Here is a 21499-nt window from a genome sequence, read left to right as displayed (position 1 = left end):
TGTGGTTGAAATCGCACGTGCCTCATAATCCGTTGAAATTGAGCTTTAAGGCATGTCCTTTGTATTTTGCAAGCTGTGATTACCCCTTAGTTCTTCAAAGTGTTCTCTTAAAGTATGTGTCACATTTTGAAATGTTTTGGCCATTACCTCCCTCAAGACATTTTGAGGGCAGGTTTCATTTACAGTTCTGCAGTACTTGTTCCTATGAAATGACCATTAGCACAGCCTTTAAAGCTGCTTTTGCAGGTAACTGCCAGAGGGTGGCAGCCTTTCTATGTTCCCCACCCTGGTACCTAGGGAAAAGCCCTTGCGGCCTGTGGTGTTTCTCGGTTATAAATTAGAGTGGAGTGTGCCCAGACAAACCCACACAAGCTGATGTCTCCTTACTTTTGTTGGTTTTTTTAAATTTACTTTTTATTTTTTATTGGAGTAATTTTCCACTGTGTACGTGGACCACTTCTACTTTGTGCATTCCTCGGTTGATGGACATTTTCATTGCTTCCAAGTGTTGGCTATGGTAAATATTGTTGGAGTGCAGGATTGCCAGCCTGTGACTTTTTAATTCTCATTTTCTCAGGTGATAGGCCCAGCAGTGGTTGGGATTGATTGACTGGTAGCACCGTGTTACCCTTTTCAAAGCACCTTCTTTGTGTTTTCATTAGTGGCTCTTACCACGTCCCCCTTAGAATCGAGGGTACGCATTTCTCCACAATCGCTTCAGCATTTATTGTTTGCAGCATTTATGCTAACGGCCCTTCTGGCTGCTGTGAGCTGATAGGTGTTTGTAATTTGGGTTTGCATGTCTTTGAAAATTCGTAAAACTCATCATTTTTCTCTGCCGTTTTCTTTTCTGTTAAAAAAAGGAAACAATTGGGAGTACAATATAACTCTTGCAATTGTCTTCTTGGAAGGTTGCCCTCTTTTGAATTTTTTGGTCGATTTTCCACCCCAGAATTTTTTTAGAGAGCAGGTGTCATTTACCGAACTGCAAGTTTGGTGACTATTTAGTGACCTTTGGCAATGGATTTAAAGCTGCTGTTGTGGGAAGTGGCCTCAAGGAGGCAGCATTTCTCCATTCCCAAATCTGGGTACGAGGGCAGCAGAGTCTTTCTGGAAGTCGTGTTCCTAGGTTGTAAATTACATTGGAATGTGCATGGAGAAACCCCCATAAGATTATGTCTCATTATTTCTTCTTGGTTTTAAATTTTTTTTTAATTGGGGTAAAGCTTAGAATATTGTTTCTCCTAGGTGTACACGATCTGGTTCATTTGTACATTATATATGTCTATTCAAGTACAGATCCTCTTCCCATGTAAAATGTTACTGAGGGTTCCGCAGACCTCCCTTGCTATATGGTCGGTCTTTTTGATATATGTATATAATATGTGTTTGTATACATATAGTAACACTAATCTTAATTTATCCATTCCCCCCACCTTTCCTTTTAGATGAGCATAGTTTGTTTTCTAAGTCTGTGGGTGTCTTTCTCTGTGGAAATACGTTCATTTGTGTCAGTTATTAGATAACGCCTATAAGTGATATCATAGAATATAGGTCTTTTGCTTTCCGACTTACCTCATGTTTCGTGATTATCTCCAGACTCATTTGTGGTGCCTCAGAGAGCAATGGTTCATTGTCTTCCATGGCTAATATTCCATTGTGTACATGGACCACTTCTTCTTTATCCATTCACCTCTTGTTGGACATTTTGATTGCTTCACTTTCTTGGCTATTGTGAATAAGGCTGCACTGCAGCTTTTGCGGCCTGTGTCTTCTCGATTCTTGTCTTCTCAGGTGAGAGGTCCAATGGTGCACCTGCTGGATTGAATGGTACCTCCATTTTTACTTTTAAACACAGCTGCTTTCTGTTCTCATTATTGGCTGTTACCCCTTTACGTCTCACCAGCAGGTAGAGGGTACACAGTTCCCTAAAACCCCTTCAGCATTTATTGTCTGTAGACTTTTTGCTGCTGGTCAGTCGACTGGTGTAAGTTGAAACTTTTTGTAGATTAGATTGCATGGGTCTAACACTCCCTGAGGTTGAGCTTTTATCCATTTTCCTTTTTTTTTTAAAAGAGCGTGAGTAAAACTTAACTCTTCATACTCTCTTCTTGAAACCTTTGCCTGTTTTGAATTTTTTTGTCCATTCCCTACTTCAGCACAATTTTTTAGGGCAGGTGTCCTTTACAGCCCTGAGTCCTTGGGAATGTTAAGTGACCATTAGCTGTGAGTTTAAAGCTGCTCCTGCAGGGAAAGGTCAGAAGGTGGCAGCATTTCTCCTTTACCAAATTTGGTTACTGGGGAAACAGAGCCTTAATGGAAGTGGTGTTCTAGGTTGTAAATTAGAATGGAATGTGCCAGGAAAAAGCCCTGTAAGTTTATGTCTCATTACTTCTTGTTCATATTTGTAATTTACTTTTGATTTTTTATCCCAGCAAATTTGATTACAATGGTTTGTTTGTTCTAGGTGTGCAAGATGTGGTTCTTTCACACATATACGTGTATCTATTCTTCCTCGCGTCCTTTTTCCATGTAGGTTATGACACAATGTTGAGTAGTCTCTCTCCTGGTCTTCCGTACGTCTTTGGTGATTATATATTTCACATGGTTTGTATATCTCTGTTAACCCCAATATGGTAATGTAGCCAATCCTCATCCCTTTCTATTTGGTGAACCATAAGTTTTTTAATGAATCTGTGGTTGCCTTTCTCTGTGGAAATATCTTCATTGGTATCAATTTTTAAGTAACTCCTAAAAGTGATATGATAGGATATGTGTCTTTTGCTTTCTCACTTACTACACGTGGCGTGATTACGTCTAGACTCATCTATGGTGCTGCAAATGGCATTGTTTCACTTTTTTCACTAGCGAATATTCCATCTGTACATGGAGGAGTTCTTCTTTGTCCACCCATCTGTTGGTGGACTTTTTGGTTACTTCCATATCTTGGCTATTGTAATACTGTGCCATGCAGATTTGCCTGCCTGTGTCTTTGCAATTCTCTCTTCTTAGATTTTCGGTCGAGGAGTGGGCCTGCTGGATCATATGGTAGCTCAACGTTGACCTTTTTAAGGCACATCCGTTCTGTTCTCATTCGTGGCGGTTTCCAACTTACGTCCCACTCGAAGTTGAGGGTGTGCATTTCTCCACAACACCTTCAGCATTTATTGTTTGTAGTTTTCTTGCTGATGGTTATTCTGACAAGTGTGAGCTGATACCTCTCTGTGGTTGAAATCGCACGTGCCTCATAATCCGTTGAAATTGAGCTTTAAGGCATGTCCTTTGTATTTTGCAAGCTGTGATTACCCCTTAGTTCTTCAAAGTGTTCTCTTAAAGTATGTGTCACATTTTGAAATGTTTTGGCCATTACCTCCCTCAAGACATTTTGAGGGCAGGTTTCATTTACAGTTCTGCAGTACTTGTTCCTATGAAATGACCATTAGCACAGCCTTTAAAGCTGCTTTTGCAGGTAACTGCCAGAGGGTGGCAGCCTTTCTATGTTCCCCACCCTGGTACCTAGGGAAAAGCCCTTGCGGCCTGTGGTGTTTCTCGGTTATAAATTAGAGTGGAGTGTGCCCAGACAAACCCACACAAGCTGATGTCTCCTTACTTTTGTTGGTTTTTTTAAATTTACTTTTTATTTTTTATTGGAGTAATTTTCCACTGTGTACGTGGACCACTTCTACTTTGTGCATTCCTCGGTTGATGGACATTTTCATTGCTTCCAAGTGTTGGCTATGGTAAATATTGTTGGAGTGCAGGATTGCCAGCCTGTGACTTTTTAATTCTCATTTTCTCAGGTGATAGGCCCAGCAGTGGTTGGGATTGATTGACTGGTAGCACCGTGTTACCCTTTTCAAAGCACCTTCTTTGTGTTTTCATTAGTGGCTCTTACCACGTCCCCCTTAGAATCGAGGGTACGCATTTCTCCACAATCGCTTCAGCATTTATTGTTTGCAGCATTTATGCTAACGGCCCTTCTGGCTGCTGTGAGCTGATAGGTGTTTGTAATTTGGGTTTGCATGTCTTTGAAAATTCGTAAAACTCATCATTTTTCTCTGCCGTTTTCTTTTCTGTTAAAAAAAGGAAACAATTGGGAGTACAATATAACTCTTGCAATTGTCTTCTTGGAAGGTTGCCCTCTTTTGAATTTTTTGGTCGATTTTCCACCCCAGAATTTTTTTAGAGAGCAGGTGTCATTTACCGAACTGCAAGTTTGGTGACTATTTAGTGACCTTTGGCAATGGATTTAAAGCTGCTGTTGTGGGAAGTGGCCTCAAGGAGGCAGCATTTCTCCATTCCCAAATCTGGGTACGAGGGCAGCAGAGTCTTTCTGGAAGTCGTGTTCCTAGGTTGTAAATTACATTGGAATGTGCATGGAGAAACCCCCATAAGATTATGTCTCATTATTTCTTCTTGGTTTTAAATTTTTTTTTTAATTGGGGTAAAGCTTAGAATATTGTTTCTCCTAGGTGTACACGATCTGGTTCATTTGTACATTATATATGTCTATTCAAGTACAGATCCTCTTCCCATGTAAAATGTTACTGAGGGTTCCGCAGACCTCCCTTGCTATATGGTCGGTCTTTTTGATATATGTATATAATATGTGTTTGTATACATATAGTAACACTAATCTTAATTTATCCATTCCCCCCACCTTTCCTTTTAGATGAGCATAGTTTGTTTTCTAAGTCTGTGGGTGTCTTTCTCTGTGGAAATACGTTCATTTGTGTCAGTTATTAGATAACGCCTATAAGTGATATCATAGAATATAGGTCTTTTGCTTTCCGACTTACCTCATGTTTCGTGATTATCTCCAGACTCATTTGTGGTGCCTCAGAGAGCAATGGTTCATTGTCTTCCATGGCTAATATTCCATTGTGTACATGGACCACTTCTTCTTTATCCATTCACCTCTTGTTGGACATTTTGATTGCTTCACTTTCTTGGCTATTGTGAATAAGGCTGCACTGCAGCTTTTGCGGCCTGTGTCTTCTCGATTCTTGTCTTCTCAGGTGAGAGGTCCAATGGTGCGCCTGCTGGATTGAATGGTACCTCCATTTTTACTTTTAAACACAGCTGCTTTCTGTTCTCATTATTGGCTGTTACCCCTTTACGTCTCACCAGCAGGTAGAGGGTACACAGTTCCCTAAAACCCCTTCAGCATTTATTGTCTGTAGACTTTTTGCTGCTGGTCAGTCGACTGGTGTAAGTTGAAACTTTTTGTAGATTAGATTGCATGGGTCTAACACTCCCTGAGGTTGAGCTTTTATCCATTTTCCTTTTTTTTTTAAAAGAGCGTGAGTAAAACTTAACTCTTCATACTCTCTTCTTGAAACCTTTGCCTGTTTTGAATTTTTTTGTCCATTCCCTACTTCAGCACAATTTTTTAGGGCAGGTGTCCTTTACAGCCCTGAGTCCTTGGGAATGTTAAGTGACCATTAGCTGTGAGTTTAAAGCTGCTCCTGCAGGGAAAGGTCAGAAGGTGGCAGCATTTCTCCTTTACCAAATTTGGTTACTGGGGAAACAGAGCCTTAATGGAAGTGGTGTTCTAGGTTGTAAATTAGAATGGAATGTGCCAGGAAAAAGCCCTGTAAGTTTATGTCTCATTACTTCTTGTTCATATTTGTAATTTACTTTTGATTTTTTATCCCAGCAAATTTGATTACAATGGTTTGTTTGTTCTAGGTGTGCAAGATGTGGTTCTTTCACACATATACGTGTATCTATTCTTCCTCGCGTCCTTTTTCCATGTAGGTTATGACACAATGTTGAGTAGTCTCTCTCCTGGTCTTCCGTACGTCTTTGGTGATTATATATTTCACATGGTTTGTATATCTCTGTTAACCCCAATATGGTAATGTAGCCAATCCTCATCCCTTTCTATTTGGTGAACCATAAGTTTTTTAATGAATCTGTGGTTGCCTTTCTCTGTGGAAATATCTTCATTGGTATCAATTTTTAAGTAACTCCTAAAAGTGATATGATAGGCTATGTGTCTTTTGCTTTCTCACTTACTACACGTGGCGTGATTACGTCTAGACTCATCTATGGTGCTGCAAATGGCATTGTTTCACTTTTTTCACTAGCGAATATTCCATCTGTACATGGAGGAGTCCTTCTTTGTCCACCCATCTGTTGGTGGACTTTTTGGTTACTTCCATATCTTGGCTATTGTAATACTGTGCCATGCAGATTTGCCTGCCTGTGTCTTTGCAATTCTCTCTTCTTAGATTTTCGGTCGAGGAGTGGGCCTGCTGGATCATATGGTAGCTCAACGTTGACCTTTTTAAGGCACATCCGTTCTGTTCTCATTCGTGGCGGTTTCCAACTTACGTCCCACTCGAAGTTGAGGGTGTGCATTTCTCCACAACACCTTCAGCATTTATTGTTTGTAGTTTTCTTGCTGATGGTTATTCTGACAAGTGTGAGCTGATACCTCTCTGTGGTTGAAATCGCACGTGCCTCATAATCCGTTGAAATTGAGCTTTAAGGCATGTCCTTTGTATTTTGCAAGCTGTGATTACCCCTTAGTTCTTCAAAGTGTTCTCTTAAAGTATGTGTCACATTTTGAAATGTTTTGGCCATTACCTCCCTCAAGACATTTTGAGGGCAGGTTTCATTTACAGTTCTGCAGTACTTGTTCCTATGAAATGACCATTAGCACAGCCTTTAAAGCTGCTTTTGCAGGTAACTGCCAGAGGGTGGCAGCCTTTCTATGTTCCCCACCCTGGTACCTAGGGAAAAGCCCTTGCGGCCTGTGGTGTTTCTCGGTTATAAATTAGAGTGGAGTGTGCCCAGACAAACCCACACAAGCTGATGTCTCCTTACTTTTGTTGGTTTTTTTAAATTTACTTTTTATTTTTTATTGGAGTAATTTTCCACTGTGTACGTGGACCACTTCTACTTTGTGCATTCCTCGGTTGATGGACATTTTCATTGCTTCCAAGTGTTGGCTATGGTAAATATTGTTGGAGTGCAGGATTGCCAGCCTGTGACTTTTTAATTCTCATTTTCTCAGGTGATAGGCCCAGCAGTGGTTGGGATTGATTGACTGGTAGCACCGTGTTACCCTTTTCAAAGCACCTTCTTTGTGTTTTCATTAGTGGCTCTTACCACGTCCCCCTTAGAATCGAGGGTACGCATTTCTCCACAATCGCTTCAGCATTTATTGTTTGCAGCATTTATGCTAACGGCCCTTCTGGCTGCTGTGAGCTGATAGGTGTTTGTAATTTGGGTTTGCATGTCTTTGAAAATTCGTAAAACTCATCATTTTTCTCTGCCGTTTTCTTTTCTGTTAAAAAAAGGAAACAATTGGGAGTACAATATAACTCTTGCAATTGTCTTCTTGGAAGGTTGCCCTCTTTTGAATTTTTTGGTCGATTTTCCACCCCAGAATTTTTTTAGAGAGCAGGTGTCATTTACCGAACTGCAAGTTTGGTGACTATTTAGTGACCTTTGGCAATGGATTTAAAGCTGCTGTTGTGGGAAGTGGCCTCAAGGAGGCAGCATTTCTCCATTCCCAAATCTGGGTACGAGGGCAGCAGAGTCTTTCTGGAAGTCGTGTTCCTAGGTTGTAAATTACATTGGAATGTGCATGGAGAAACCCCCATAAGATTATGTCTCATTATTTCTTCTTGGTTTTAAATTTTTTTTTTAATTGGGGTAAAGCTTAGAATATTGTTTCTCCTAGGTGTACACGATCTGGTTCATTTGTACATTATATATGTCTATTCAAGTACAGATCCTCTTCCCATGTAAAATGTTACTGAGGGTTCCGCAGACCTCCCTTGCTATATGGTCGGTCTTTTTGATATATGTATATAATATGTGTTTGTATACATATAGTAACACTAATCTTAATTTATCCATTCCCCCCACCTTTCTTTTTAGATGAGCATAGTTTGTTTTCTAAGTCTGTGGGTGTCTTTCTCTGTGGAAATACGTTCATTTGTGTCAGTTATTAGATAACGCCTATAAGTGATATCATAGAATATAGGTCTTTTGCTTTCCGACTTACCTCATGTTTCGTGATTATCTCCAGACTCATTTGTGGTGCCTCAGAGAGCAATGGTTCATTGTCTTCCATGGCTAATATTCCATTGTGTACATGGACCACTTCTTCTTTATCCATTCACCTCTTGTTGGACATTTTGATTGCTTCACTTTCTTGGCTATTGTGAATAAGGCTGCACTGCAGCTTTTGCGGCCTGTGTCTTCTCGATTCTTGTCTTCTCAGGTGAGAGGTCCAATGGTGCGCCTGCTGGATTGAATGGTACCTCCATTTTTACTTTTAAACACAGCTCCTTTCTGTTCTCATTATTGGCTGTTACCCCTTTACGTCTCACCAGCAGGTAGAGGGTACACAGTTCCCTAAAGCCCCTTCAGCATTTATTGTCTGTAGACTTTTTGCTGCTGGTCAGTCGACTGGTGTAAGTTGAAACTTTTTGTAGATTAGATTGCATGGGTCTAACACTCCCTGAGGTTGAGCTTTTATCCATTTTCCTTTTTTTTTTAAAAGAGCGTGAGTAAAACTTAACTCTTCATACTCTCTTCTTGAAACCTTTGCCTGTTTTGAATTTTTTTGTCCATTCCCTACTTCAGCACAATTTTTTAGGGCAGGTGTCCTTTACAGCCCTGAGTCCTTGGGAATGTTAAGTGACCATTAGCTGTGAGTTTAAAGCTGCTCCTGCAGGGAAAGGTCAGAAGGTGGCAGCATTTCTCCTTTACCAAATTTGGTTACTGGGGAAACAGAGCCTTAATGGAAGTGGTGTTCTAGGTTGTAAATTAGAATGGAATGTGCCAGGAAAAAGCCCTGTAAGTTTATGTCTCATTACTTCTTGTTCATATTTGTAATTTACTTTTGATTTTTTATCCCAGCAAATTTGATTACAATGGTTTGTTTGTTCTAGGTGTGCAAGATGTGGTTCTTTCACACATATACGTGTATCTATTCTTCCTCGCGTCCTTTTTCCATGTAGGTTATGACACAATGTTGAGTAGTCTCTCTCCTGGTCTTCCGTACGTCTTTGGTGATTATATATTTCACATGGTTTGTATATCTCTGTTAACCCCAATATGGTAATGTAGCCAATCCTCATCCCTTTCTATTTGGTGAACCATAAGTTTTTTAATGAATCTGTGGTTGCCTTTCTCTGTGGAAATATCTTCATTGGTATCAATTTTTAAGTAACTCCTAAAAGTGATATGATAGGCTATGTGTCTTTTGCTTTCTCACTTACTACACGTGGCGTGATTACGTCTAGACTCATCTATGGTGCTGCAAATGGCATTGTTTCACTTTTTTCACTAGCGAATATTCCATCTGTACATGGAGGAGTCCTTCTTTGTCCACCCATCTGTTGGTGGACTTTTTGGTTACTTCCATATCTTGGCTATTGTAATACTGTGCCATGCAGATTTGCCTGCCTGTGTCTTTGCAATTCTCTCTTCTTAGATTTTCGGTCGAGGAGTGGGCCTGCTGGATCATATGGTAGCTCAATGTTGACCTTTTTAAGGCACATCCGTTCTGTTCTCATTCGTGGCGGTTTCCAACTTACGTCCCACTCGAAGTTGAGGGTGTGCATTTCTCCACAACACCTTCAGCATTTATTGTTTGTAGTTTTCTTGCTGATGGTTATTCTGACAAGTGTGAGCTGATACCTCTCTGTGGTTGAAATCGCACGTGCCTCATAATCCGTTGAAATTGAGCTTTAAGGCATGTCCTTTGTATTTTGCAAGCTGTGATTACCCCTTAGTTCTTCAAAGTGTTCTCTTAAAGTATGTGTCACATTTTGAAATGTTTTGGCCATTACCTCCCTCAAGACATTTTGAGGGCAGGTTTCATTTACAGTTCTGCAGTACTTGTTCCTATGAAATGACCATTAGCACAGCCTTTAAAGCTGCTTTTGCAGGTAACTGCCAGAGGGTGGCAGCCTTTCTATGTTCCCCACCCTGGTACCTAGGGAAAAGCCCTTGCGGCCTGTGGTGTTTCTCGGTTATAAATTAGAGTGGAGTGTGCCCAGACAAACCCACACAAGCTGATGTCTCCTTACTTTTGTTGGTTTTTTTAAATTTACTTTTTATTTTTTATTGGAGTAATTTTCCACTGTGTACGTGGACCACTTCTACTTTGTGCATTCCTCGGTTGATGGACATTTTCATTGCTTCCAAGTGTTGGCTATGGTAAATATTGTTGGAGTGCAGGATTGCCAGCCTGTGACTTTTTAATTCTCATTTTCTCAGGTGATAGGCCCAGCAGTGGTTGGGATTGATTGACTGGTAGCACCGTGTTACCCTTTTCAAAGCACCTTCTTTGTGTTTTCATTAGTGGCTCTTACCACGTCCCCCTTAGAATCGAGGGTACGCATTTCTCCACAATCGCTTCAGCATTTATTGTTTGCAGCATTTATGCTAACGGCCCTTCTGGCTGCTGTGAGCTGATAGGTGTTTGTAATTTGGGTTTGCATGTCTTTGAAAATTCGTAAAACTCATCATTTTTCTCTGCCGTTTTCTTTTCTCTTAAAAAAAGGAAACAATTGGGAGTACAATATAACTCTTGCAATTGTCTTCTTGGAAGGTTGCCCTCTTTTGAATTTTTTGGTCGATTTTCCACCCCAGAATTTTTTTAGAGAGCAGGTGTCATTTACCGAACTGCAAGTTTGGTGACTATTTAGTGACCTTTGGCAATGGATTTAAAGCTGCTGTTGTGGGAAGTGGCCTCAAGGAGGCAGCATTTCTCCATTCCCAAATCTGGGTACGAGGGCAGCAGAGTCTTTCTGGAAGTCGTGTTCCTAGGTTGTAAATTACATTGGAATGTGCATGGAGAAACCCCCATAAGATTATGTCTCATTATTTCTTCTTGGTTTTAAAATTTTTTTTTAATTGGGGTAAAGCTTAGAATATTGTTTCTCCTAGGTGTACACGATCTGGTTCATTTGTACATTATATATGTCTATTCAAGTACAGATCCTCTTCCCATGTAAAATGTTACTGAGGGTTCCGCAGACCTCCCTTGCTATATGGTCGGTCTTTTTGATATATGTATATAATATGTGTTTGTATACATATAGTAACACTAATCTTAATTTATCCATTCCCCCCACCTTTCCTTTTAGATGAGCATAGTTTGTTTTCTAAGTCTGTGGGTGTCTTTCTCTGTGGAAATACGTTCATTTGTGTCAGTTATTAGATAACGCCTATAAGTGATATCATAGAATATAGGTCTTTTGCTTTCCGACTTACCTCATGTTTCGTGATTATCTCCAGACTCATTTGTGGTGCCTCAGAGAGCAATGGTTCATTGTCTTCCATGGCTAATATTCCATTGTGTACATGGACCACTTCTTCTTTATCCATTCACCTCTTGTTGGACATTTTGATTGCTTCACTTTCTTGGCTATTGTGAATAAGGCTGCACTGCAGCTTTTGCGGCCTGTGTCTTCTCGATTCTTGTCTTCTCAGGTGAGAGGTCCAATGGTGCGCCTGCTGGATTGAATGGTACCTCCATTTTTACTTTTAAACACAGCTCCTTTCTGTTCTCATTATTGGCTGTTACCCCTTTACGTCTCACCAGCAGGTAGAGGGTACACAGTTCCCTAAAACCCCTTCAGCATTTATTGTCTGTAGACTTTTTGCTGCTGGTCAGTCGACTGGTGTAAGTTGAAACTTTTTGTAGATTAGATTGCATGGGTCTAACACTCCCTGAGGTTGAGCTTTTATCCATTTTCCTTTTTTTTTTAAAAGAGCGTGAGTAAAACTTAACTCTTCATACTCTCTTCTTGAAACCTTTGCCTGTTTTGAATTTTTTTGTCCATTCCCTACTTCAGCACAATTTTTTAGGGCAGGTGTCCTTTACAGCCCTGAGTCCTTGGGAATGTTAAGTGACCATTAGCTGTGAGTTTAAAGCTGCTCCTGCAGGGAAAGGTCAGAAGGTGGCAGCATTTCTCCTTTACCAAATTTGGTTACTGGGGAAACAGAGCCTTAATGGAAGTGGTGTTCTAGGTTGTAAATTAGAATGGAATGTGCCAGGAAAAAGCCCTGTAAGTTTATGTCTCATTACTTCTTGTTCATATTTGTAATTTACTTTTGATTTTTTATCCCAGCAAATTTGATTACAATGGTTTGTTTGTTCTAGGTGTGCAAGATGTGGTTCTTTCACACATATACGTGTATCTATTCTTCCTCGCGTCCTTTTTCCATGTAGGTTATGACACAATGTTGAGTAGTCTCTCTCCTGGTCTTCCGTACGTCTTTGGTGATTATATATTTCACATGGTTTGTATATCTCTGTTAACCCCAATATGGTAATGTAGCCAATCCTCATCCCTTTCTATTTGGTGAACCATAAGTTTTTTAATGAATCTGTGGTTGCCTTTCTCTGTGGAAATATCTTCATTGGTATCAATTTTTAAGTAACTCCTAAAAGTGATATGATAGGCTATGTGTCTTTTGCTTTCTCACTTACTACACGTGGCGTGATTACGTCTAGACTCATCTATGGTGCTGCAAATGGCATTGTTTCACTTTTTTCACTAGCGAATATTCCATCTGTACATGGAGGAGTCCTTCTTTGTCCACCCATCTGTTGGTGGACTTTTTGGTTACTTCCATATCTTGGCTATTGTAATACTGTGCCATGCAGATTTGCCTGCCTGTGTCTTTGCAATTCTCTCTTCTTAGATTTTCGGTCGAGGAGTGGGCCTGCTGGATCATATGGTAGCTCAACGTTGACCTTTTTAAGGCACATCCGTTCTGTTCTCATTCGTGGCGGTTTCCAACTTACGTCCCACTCGAAGTTGAGGGTGTGCATTTCTCCACAACACCTTCAGCATTTATTGTTTGTAGTTTTCTTGCTGATGGTTATTCTGACAAGTGTGAGCTGATACCTCTCTGTGGTTGAAATCGCACGTGCCTCATAATCCGTTGAAATTGAGCTTTAAGGCATGTCCTTTGTATTTTGCAAGCTGTGATTACCCCTTAGTTCTTCAAAGTGTTCTCTTAAAGTATGTGTCACATTTTGAAATGTTTTGGCCATTACCTCCCTCAAGACATTTTGAGGGCAGGTTTCATTTACAGTTCTGCAGTACTTGTTCCTATGAAATGACCATTAGCACAGCCTTTAAAGCTGCTTTTGCAGGTAACTGCCAGAGGGTGGCAGCCTTTCTATGTTCCCCACCCTGGTACCTAGGGAAAAGCCCTTGCGGCCTGTGGTGTTTCTCGGTTATAAATTAGAGTGGAGTGTGCCCAGACAAACCCACACAAGCTGATGTCTCCTTACTTTTGTTGGTTTTTTTAAATTTACTTTTTATTTTTTATTGGAGTAATTTTCCACTGTGTACGTGGACCACTTCTACTTTGTGCATTCCTCGGTTGATGGACATTTTCATTGCTTCCAAGTGTTGGCTATGGTAAATATTGTTGGAGTGCAGGATTGCCAGCCTGTGACTTTTTAATTCTCATTTTCTCAGGTGATAGGCCCAGCAGTGGTTGGGATTGATTGACTGGTAGCACCGTGTTACCCTTTTCAAAGCACCTTCTTTGTGTTTTCATTAGTGGCTCTTACCACGTCCCCCTTAGAATCGAGGGTACGCATTTCTCCACAATCGCTTCAGCATTTATTGTTTGCAGCATTTATGCTAACGGCCCTTCTGGCTGCTGTGAGCTGATAGGTGTTTGTAATTTGGGTTTGCATGTCTTTGAAAATTCGTAAAACTCATCATTTTTCTCTGCCGTTTTCTTTTCTGTTAAAAAAAGGAAACAATTGGGAGTACAATATAACTCTTGCAATTGTCTTCTTGGAAGGTTGCCCTCTTTTGAATTTTTTGGTCGATTTTCCACCCCAGAATTTTTTTAGAGAGCAGGTGTCATTTACCGAACTGCAAGTTTGGTGACTATTTAGTGACCTTTGGCAATGGATTTAAAGCTGCTGTTGTGGGAAGTGGCCTCAAGGAGGCAGCATTTCTCCATTCCCAAATCTGGGTACGAGGGCAGCAGAGTCTTTCTGGAAGTCGTGTTCCTAGGTTGTAAATTACATTGGAATGTGCATGGAGAAACCCCCATAAGATTATGTCTCATTATTTCTTCTTGGTTTTAAATTTTTTTTTTAATTGGGGTAAAGCTTAGAATATTGTTTCTCCTAGGTGTACACGATCTGGTTCATTTGTACATTATATATGTCTATTCAAGTACAGATCCTCTTCCCATGTAAAATGTTACTGAGGGTTCCGCAGACCTCCCTTGCTATATGGTCGGTCTTTTTGATATATGTATATAATATGTGTTTGTATACATATAGTAACACTAATCTTAATTTATCCATTCCCCCCACCTTTCCTTTTAGATGAGCATAGTTTGTTTTCTAAGTCTGTGGGTGTCTTTCTCTGTGGAAATACGTTCATTTGTGTCAGTTATTAGATAACGCCTATAAGTGATATCATAGAATATAGGTCTTTTGCTTTCCGACTTACCTCATGTTTCGTGATTATCTCCAGACTCATTTGTGGTGCCTCAGAGAGCAATGGTTCATTGTCTTCCATGGCTAATATTCCATTGTGTACATGGACCACTTCTTCTTTATCCATTCACCTCTTGTTGGACATTTTGATTGCTTCACTTTCTTGGCTATTGTGAATAAGGCTGCACTGCAGCTTTTGCGGCCTGTGTCTTCTCGATTCTTGTCTTCTCAGGTGAGAGGTCCAATGGTGCGCCTGCTGGATTGAATGGTACCTCCATTTTTACTTTTAAACACAGCTCCTTTCTGTTCTCATTATTGGCTGTTACCCCTTTACGTCTCACCAGCAGGTAGAGGGTACACAGTTCCCTAAAACCCCTTCAGCATTTATTGTCTGTAGACTTTTTGCTGCTGGTCAGTCGACTGGTGTAAGTTGAAACTTTTTGTAGATTAGATTGCATGGGTCTAACACTCCCTGAGGTTGAGCTTTTATCCATTTTCCTTTTTTTTTTAAAAGAGCGTGAGTAAAACTTAACTCTTCATACTCTCTTCTTGAAACCTTTGCCTGTTTTGAATTTTTTTGTCCATTCCCTACTTCAGCACAATTTTTTAGGGCAGGTGTCCTTTACAGCCCTGAGTCCTTGGGAATGTTAAGTGACCATTAGCTGTGAGTTTAAAGCTGCTCCTGCAGGGAAAGGTCAGAAGGTGGCAGCATTTCTCCTTTACCAAATTTGGTTACTGGGGAAACAGAGCCTTAATGGAAGTGGTGTTCTAGGTTGTAAATTAGAATGGAATGTGCCAGGAAAAAGCCCTGTAAGTTTATGTCTCATTACTTCTTGTTCATATTTGTAATTTACTTTTGATTTTTTATCCCAGCAAATTTGATTACAATGGTTTGTTTGTTCTAGGTGTGCAAGATGTGGTTCTTTCACACATATACGTGTATCTATTCTTCCTCGCGTCCTTTTTCCATGTAGGTTATGACACAATGTTGAGTAGTCTCTCTCCTGGTCTTCCGTACGTCTTTGGTGATTATATATTTCACATGGTTTGTATATCTCTGTTAACCCCAATATGGTAATGTAGCCAATCCTCATCCCTTTCTATTTGGTGAACCATAAGTTTTTTAATGAATCTGTGGTTGCCTTTCTCTGTGGAAATATCTTCATTGGTATCAATTTTTAAGTAACTCCTAAAAGTGATATGATAGGCTATGTGTCTTTTGCTTTCTCACTTACTACACGTGGCGTGATTACGTCTAGACTCATCTATGGTGCTGCAAATGGCATTGTTTCACTTTTTTCACTAGCGAATATTCCATCTGTACATGGAGGAGTTCTTCTTTGTCCACCCATCTGTTGGTGGACTTTTTGGTTACTTCCATATCTTGGCTATTGTAATACTGTGCCATGCAGATTTGCCTGCCTGTGTCTTTGCAATTCTCTCTTCTTAGATTTTCGGTCGAGGAGTGGGCCTGCTGGATCATATGGTAGCTCAACGTTGACCTTTTTAAGGCACATCCGTTCTGTTCTCATTCGTGGCGGTTTCCAACTTACGTCCCACTCGAAGTTGAGGGTGTGCATTTCTCCACAACACCTTCAGCATTTATTGTTTGTAGTTTTCTTGCTGATGGTTATTCTGACAAGTGTGAGCTGATACCTCTCTGTGGTTGAAATCGCACGTGCCTCATAATCCGTTGAAATTGAGCTTTAAGGCATGTCCTTTGTATTTTGCAAGCTGTGATTACCCCTTAGTTCTTCAAAGTGTTCTCTTAAAGTATGTGTCACATTTTGAAATGTTTTGGCCATTACCTCCCTCAAGACATTTTGAGGGCAGGTTTCATTTACAGTTCTGCAGTACTTGTTCCTATGAAATGACCATTAGCACAGCCTTTAAAGCTGCTTTTGCAGGTAACTGCCAGAGGGTGGCAGCCTTTCTATGTTCCCCACCCTGGTACCTAGGGAAAAGCCCTTGCGGCCTGTGGTGTTTCTCGGTTATAAATTAGAGTGGAGTGTGCCCAGACAAACCCACACAAGCTGATGTCTCCTTACTTTAGTTGGTTTTTTTAAATTTACTTTTTATTTTTTATTGGAGTAATTTTCCACTGTGTACGTGGACCACTTCTACTTTGTGCATTCCTCGGTTGATGGACATTTTCATTGCTTCCAAGTGTTGGCTATGGTAAATATTGTTGGAGTGCAGGATTGCCAGCCTGTGACTTTTTAATTCTCATTTTCTCAGGTGATAGGCCCAGCAGTGGTTGGGATTGATTGACTGGTAGCACCGTGTTACCCTTTTCAAAGCACCTTCTTTGTGTTTTCATTAGTGGCTCTTACCACGTCCCCCTTAGAATCGAGGGTACGCATTTCTCCACAATCGCTTCAGCATTTATTGTTTGCAGCATTTATGCTAACGGCCCTTCTGGCTGCTGTGAGCTGATAGGTGTTTGTAATTTGGGTTTGCATGTCTTTGAAAATTCGTAAAACTCATCATTTTTCTCTGCCGTTTTCTTTTCTGTTAAAAAAAGGAAACAATTGGGAGTACAATATAACGCTTGCAATTGTCTTCTTGGAAGGTTGCCCTCTTTTGAATTTTTTGGTCGATTTTCCACCCCAGAATTTTTTTAGAGAGCAGGTGTCATTTACCGAACTGCAAGTTTGGTGACTATTTAGTGACCTTTGGCAATGGATTTAAAGCTGCTGTTGTGGGAAGTGGCCTCAAGGAGGCAGCATTTCTCCATTCCCAAATCTGGGTACGAGGGCAGCAGAGTCTTTCTGGAAGTCGTGTTCCTAGGTTGTAAATTACATTGGAATGTGCATGGAGAAACCCCCATAAGATTATGTCTCATTATTTCTTCTTGGTTTTAAAATTTTTTTTTAATTGGGGTAAAGCTTAGAATATTGTTTCTCCTAGGTGTACACGATCTGGTTCATTTGTACATTATATATGTCTATTCAAGTACAGATCCTCTTCCCATGTAAAATGTTACTGAGGGTTCCGCAGACCTCCCTTGCTATATGGTCGGTCTTTTTGATATATGTATATAATATGTGTTTGTATACATATAGTAACACTAATCTTAATTTATCCATTCCCCTCACCTTTCCTTTTAGATGAGCATAGTTTGTTTTCTAAGTCTGTGGGTGTCTTTCTCTGTGGAAATACGTTCATTTGTGTCAGTTATTAGATAACGCCTATAAGTGATATCATAGAATATAGGTCTTTTGCTTTCCGACTTACCTCATGTTTCGTGATTATCTCCAGACTCATTTGTGGTGCCTCAGAGAGCAATGGTTCATTGTCTTCCATGGCTAATATTCCATTGTGTACATGGACCACTTCTTCTTTATCCATTCACCTCTTGTTGGACATTTTGATTGCTTCACTTTCTTGGCTATTGTGAATAAGGCTGCACTGCAGCTTTTGCGGCCTGTGTCTTCTCGATTCTTGTCTTCTCAGGTGAGAGGTCCAATGGTGCGCCTGCTGGATTGAATGGTACCTCCATTTTTACTTTTAAACACAGCTCCTTTCTGTTCTCATTATTGGCTGTTACCCCTTTACGTCTCACCAGCAGGTAGAGGGTACACAGTTCCCTAAAACCCCTTCAGCATTTATTGTCTGTAGACTTTTTGCTGCTGGTCAGTCGACTGGTGTAAGTTGAAACTTTTTGTAGATTAGATTGCATGGGTCTAACACTCCCTGAGGTTGAGCTTTTATCCATTTTCCTTTTTTTTTTAAAAGAGCGTGAGTAAAACTTAACTCTTCATACTCTCTTCTTGAAACCTTTGCCTGTTTTGAATTTTTTTGTCCATTCCCTACTTCAGCACAATTTTTTAGGGCAGGTGTCCTTTACAGCCCTGAGTCCTTGGGAATGTTAAGTGACCATTAGCTGTGAGTTTAAAGCTGCTCCTGCAGGGAAAGGTCAGAAGGTGGCAGCATTTCTCCTTTACCAAATTTGGTTACTGGGGAAACAGAGCCTTAATGGAAGTGGTGTTCTAGGTTGTAAATTAGAATGGAATGTGCCAGGAAAAAGCCCTGTAAGTTTATGTCTCATTACTTCTTGTTCATATTTGTAATTTACTTTTGATTTTTTATCCCAGCAAATTTGATTACAATGGTTTGTTTGTTCTAGGTGTGCAAGATGTGGTTCTTTCACACATATACGTGTATCTATTCTTCCTCGCGTCCTTTTTCCATGTAGGTTATGACACAATGTTGAGTAGTCTCTCTCCTGGTCTTCCGTACGTCTTTGGTGATTATATATTTCACATGGTTTGTATATCTCTGTTAACCCCAATATGGTAATGTAGCCAATCCTCATCCCTTTCTATTTGGTGAACCATAAGTTTTTTAATGAATCTGTGGTTGCCTTTCTCTGTGGAAATATCTTCATTGGTATCAATTTTTAAGTAACTCCTAAAAGTGATATGATAGGCTATGTGTCTTTTGCTTTCTCACTTACTACACGTGGCGTGATTACGTCTAGACTCATCTATGGTGCTGCAAATGGCATTGTTTCACTTTTTTCACTAGCGAATATTCCATCTGTACATGGAGGAGTCCTTCTTTGTCCACCCATCTGTTGGTGGACTTTTTGGTTACTTCCATATCTTGGCTATTGTAATACTGTGCCATGCAGATTTGCCTGCCTGTGTCTTTGCAATTCTCTCTTCTTAGATTTTCGGTCGAGGAGTGGGCCTGCTGGATCATATGGTAGCTCAACGTTGACCTTTTTAAGGCACATCCGTTCTGTTCTCATTCGTGGCGGTTTCCAACTTACGTCCCACTCGAAGTTGAGGGTGTGCATTTCTCCACAACACCTTCAGCATTTATTGTTTGTAGTTTTCTTGCTGATGGTTATTCTGACAAGTGTGAGCTGATACCTCTCTGTGGTTGAAATCGCACGTGCCTCATAATCCGTTGAAATTGAGCTTTAAGGCATGTCCTTTGTATTTTGCAAGCTGTGATTACCCCTTAGTTCTTCAAAGTGTTCTCTTAAAGTATGTGTCACATTTTGAAATGTTTTGGCCATTACCTCCCTCAAGACATTTTGAGGGCAGGTTTCATTTACAGTTCTGCAGTACTTGTTCCTATGAAATGACCATTAGCACAGCCTTTAAAGCTGCTTTTGCAGGTAACTGCCAGAGGGTGGCAGCCTTTCTATGTTCCCCACCCTGGTACCTAGGGAAAAGCCCTTGCGGCCTGTGGTGTTTCTCGGTTATAAATTAGAGTGGAGTGTGCCCAGACAAACCCACACAAGCTGATGTCTCCTTACTTTAGTTGGTTTTTTTAAATTTACTTTTTATTTTTTATTGGAGTAATTTTCCACTGTGTACGTGGACCACTTCTACTTTGTGCATTCCTCGGTTGATGGACATTTTCATTGCTTCCAAGTGTTGGCTATGGTAAATATTGTTGGAGTGCAGGATTGCCAGCCTGTGACTTTTTAATTCTCATTTTCTCAGGTGATAGGCCCAGCAGTGGTTGGGATTGATTGACTGGTAGCACCGTGTTACCCTTTTCAAAGCACCTTCTTTGTGTTTTCATTAGTGGCTCTTACCACGTCCCCCTTAGAATCGAGGGTACGCATTTCTCCACAATCGCTTCAGCATTTATTGTTTGCAGCATTTATGCTAACGGCCCTTCTGGCTGCTGTGAGCTGATAGGTGTTTGTAATTTGGGTTTGCATGTCTTTGAAAATTCGTAAAACTCATCATTTTTCTCTGCCGTTTTCTTTTCTGTTAAAAAAAGGAAACAATTGGGAGTACAATATAACTCTTGCAATTGTCTTCTTGGAAGGTTGCCCTCTTTTGAATTTTTTGGTCGATTTTCCACCCCAGAATTTTTTTAGAGAGCAGGTGTCATTTACCGAACTGCAAGTTTGGTGACTATTTAGTGACCTTTGGCAATGGATTTAAACCTGCTGTTGTGGGAAGTGGCCTCAAGGAGGCAGCATTTCTCCATTCCCAAATCTGGGTACGAGGGCAGCAGAGTCTTTCTGGAAGTCGTGTTCCTAGGTTGTAAATTACATTGGAATGTGCATGGAGAAACCCCCATAAGATTATGTCTCATTATTTCTTCTTGGTTTTAAATTTTTTTTTTAATTGGGGTAAAGCTTAGAATATTGTTTCTCCTAGGTGTACACGATCTGGTTCATTTGTACATTATATATGTCTATTCAAGTACAGATCCTCTTCCCATGTAAAATGTTACTGAGGGTTCCGCAGACCTCCCTTGCTATATGGTCGGTCTTTTTGATATATGTATATAATATGTGTTTGTATACATATAGTAACACTAATCTTAATTTATCCATTCCCCCCACCTTTCCTTTTAGATGAGCATAGTTTGTTTTCTAAGTCTGTGGGTGTCTTTCTCTGTGGAAATACGTTCATTTGTGTCAGTTATTAGATAACGCCTATAAGTGATATCATAGAATATAGGTCTTTTGCTTTCCGACTTACCTCATGTTTCGTGATTATCTCCAGACTCATTTGTGGTGCCTCAGAGAGCAATGGTTCATTGTCTTCCATGGCTAATATTCCATTGTGTACATGGACCACTTCTTCTTTATCCATTCACCTCTTGTTGGACATTTTGATTGCTTCACTTTCTTGGCTATTGTGAATAAGGCTGCACTGCAGCTTTTGCGGCCTGTGTCTTCTCGATTCTTGTCTTCTCAGGTGAGAGGTCCAATGGTGCGCCTGCTGGATTGAATGGTACCTCCATTTTTACTTTTAAACACAGCTCCTTTCTGTTCTCATTATTGGCTGTTACCCCTTTACGTCTCACCAGCAGGTAGAGGGTACACAGTTCCCTAAAACCCCTTCAGCATTTATTGTCTGTAGACTTTTTGCTGCTGGTCAGTCGACTGGTGTAAGTTGAAACTTTTTGTAGATTAGATTGCATGGGTCTAACACTCCCTGAGGTTGAGCTTTTATCCATTTTCCTTTTTTTTTTAAAAGAGCGTGAGTAAAACTTAACTCTTCATACTCTCTTCTTGAAACCTTTGCCTGTTTTGAATTTTTTTGTCCATTCCCTACT

The sequence above is a fragment of the Balaenoptera borealis genome (genome assembly GCF_965194805.1).
Source record: "Balaenoptera borealis genome assembly, chromosome: 3".
Classification (NCBI taxonomy): Eukaryota; Metazoa; Chordata; class Mammalia; order Artiodactyla; family Balaenopteridae; genus Balaenoptera; species Balaenoptera borealis.
This window is presented reverse-complemented; position numbering follows the sequence as displayed.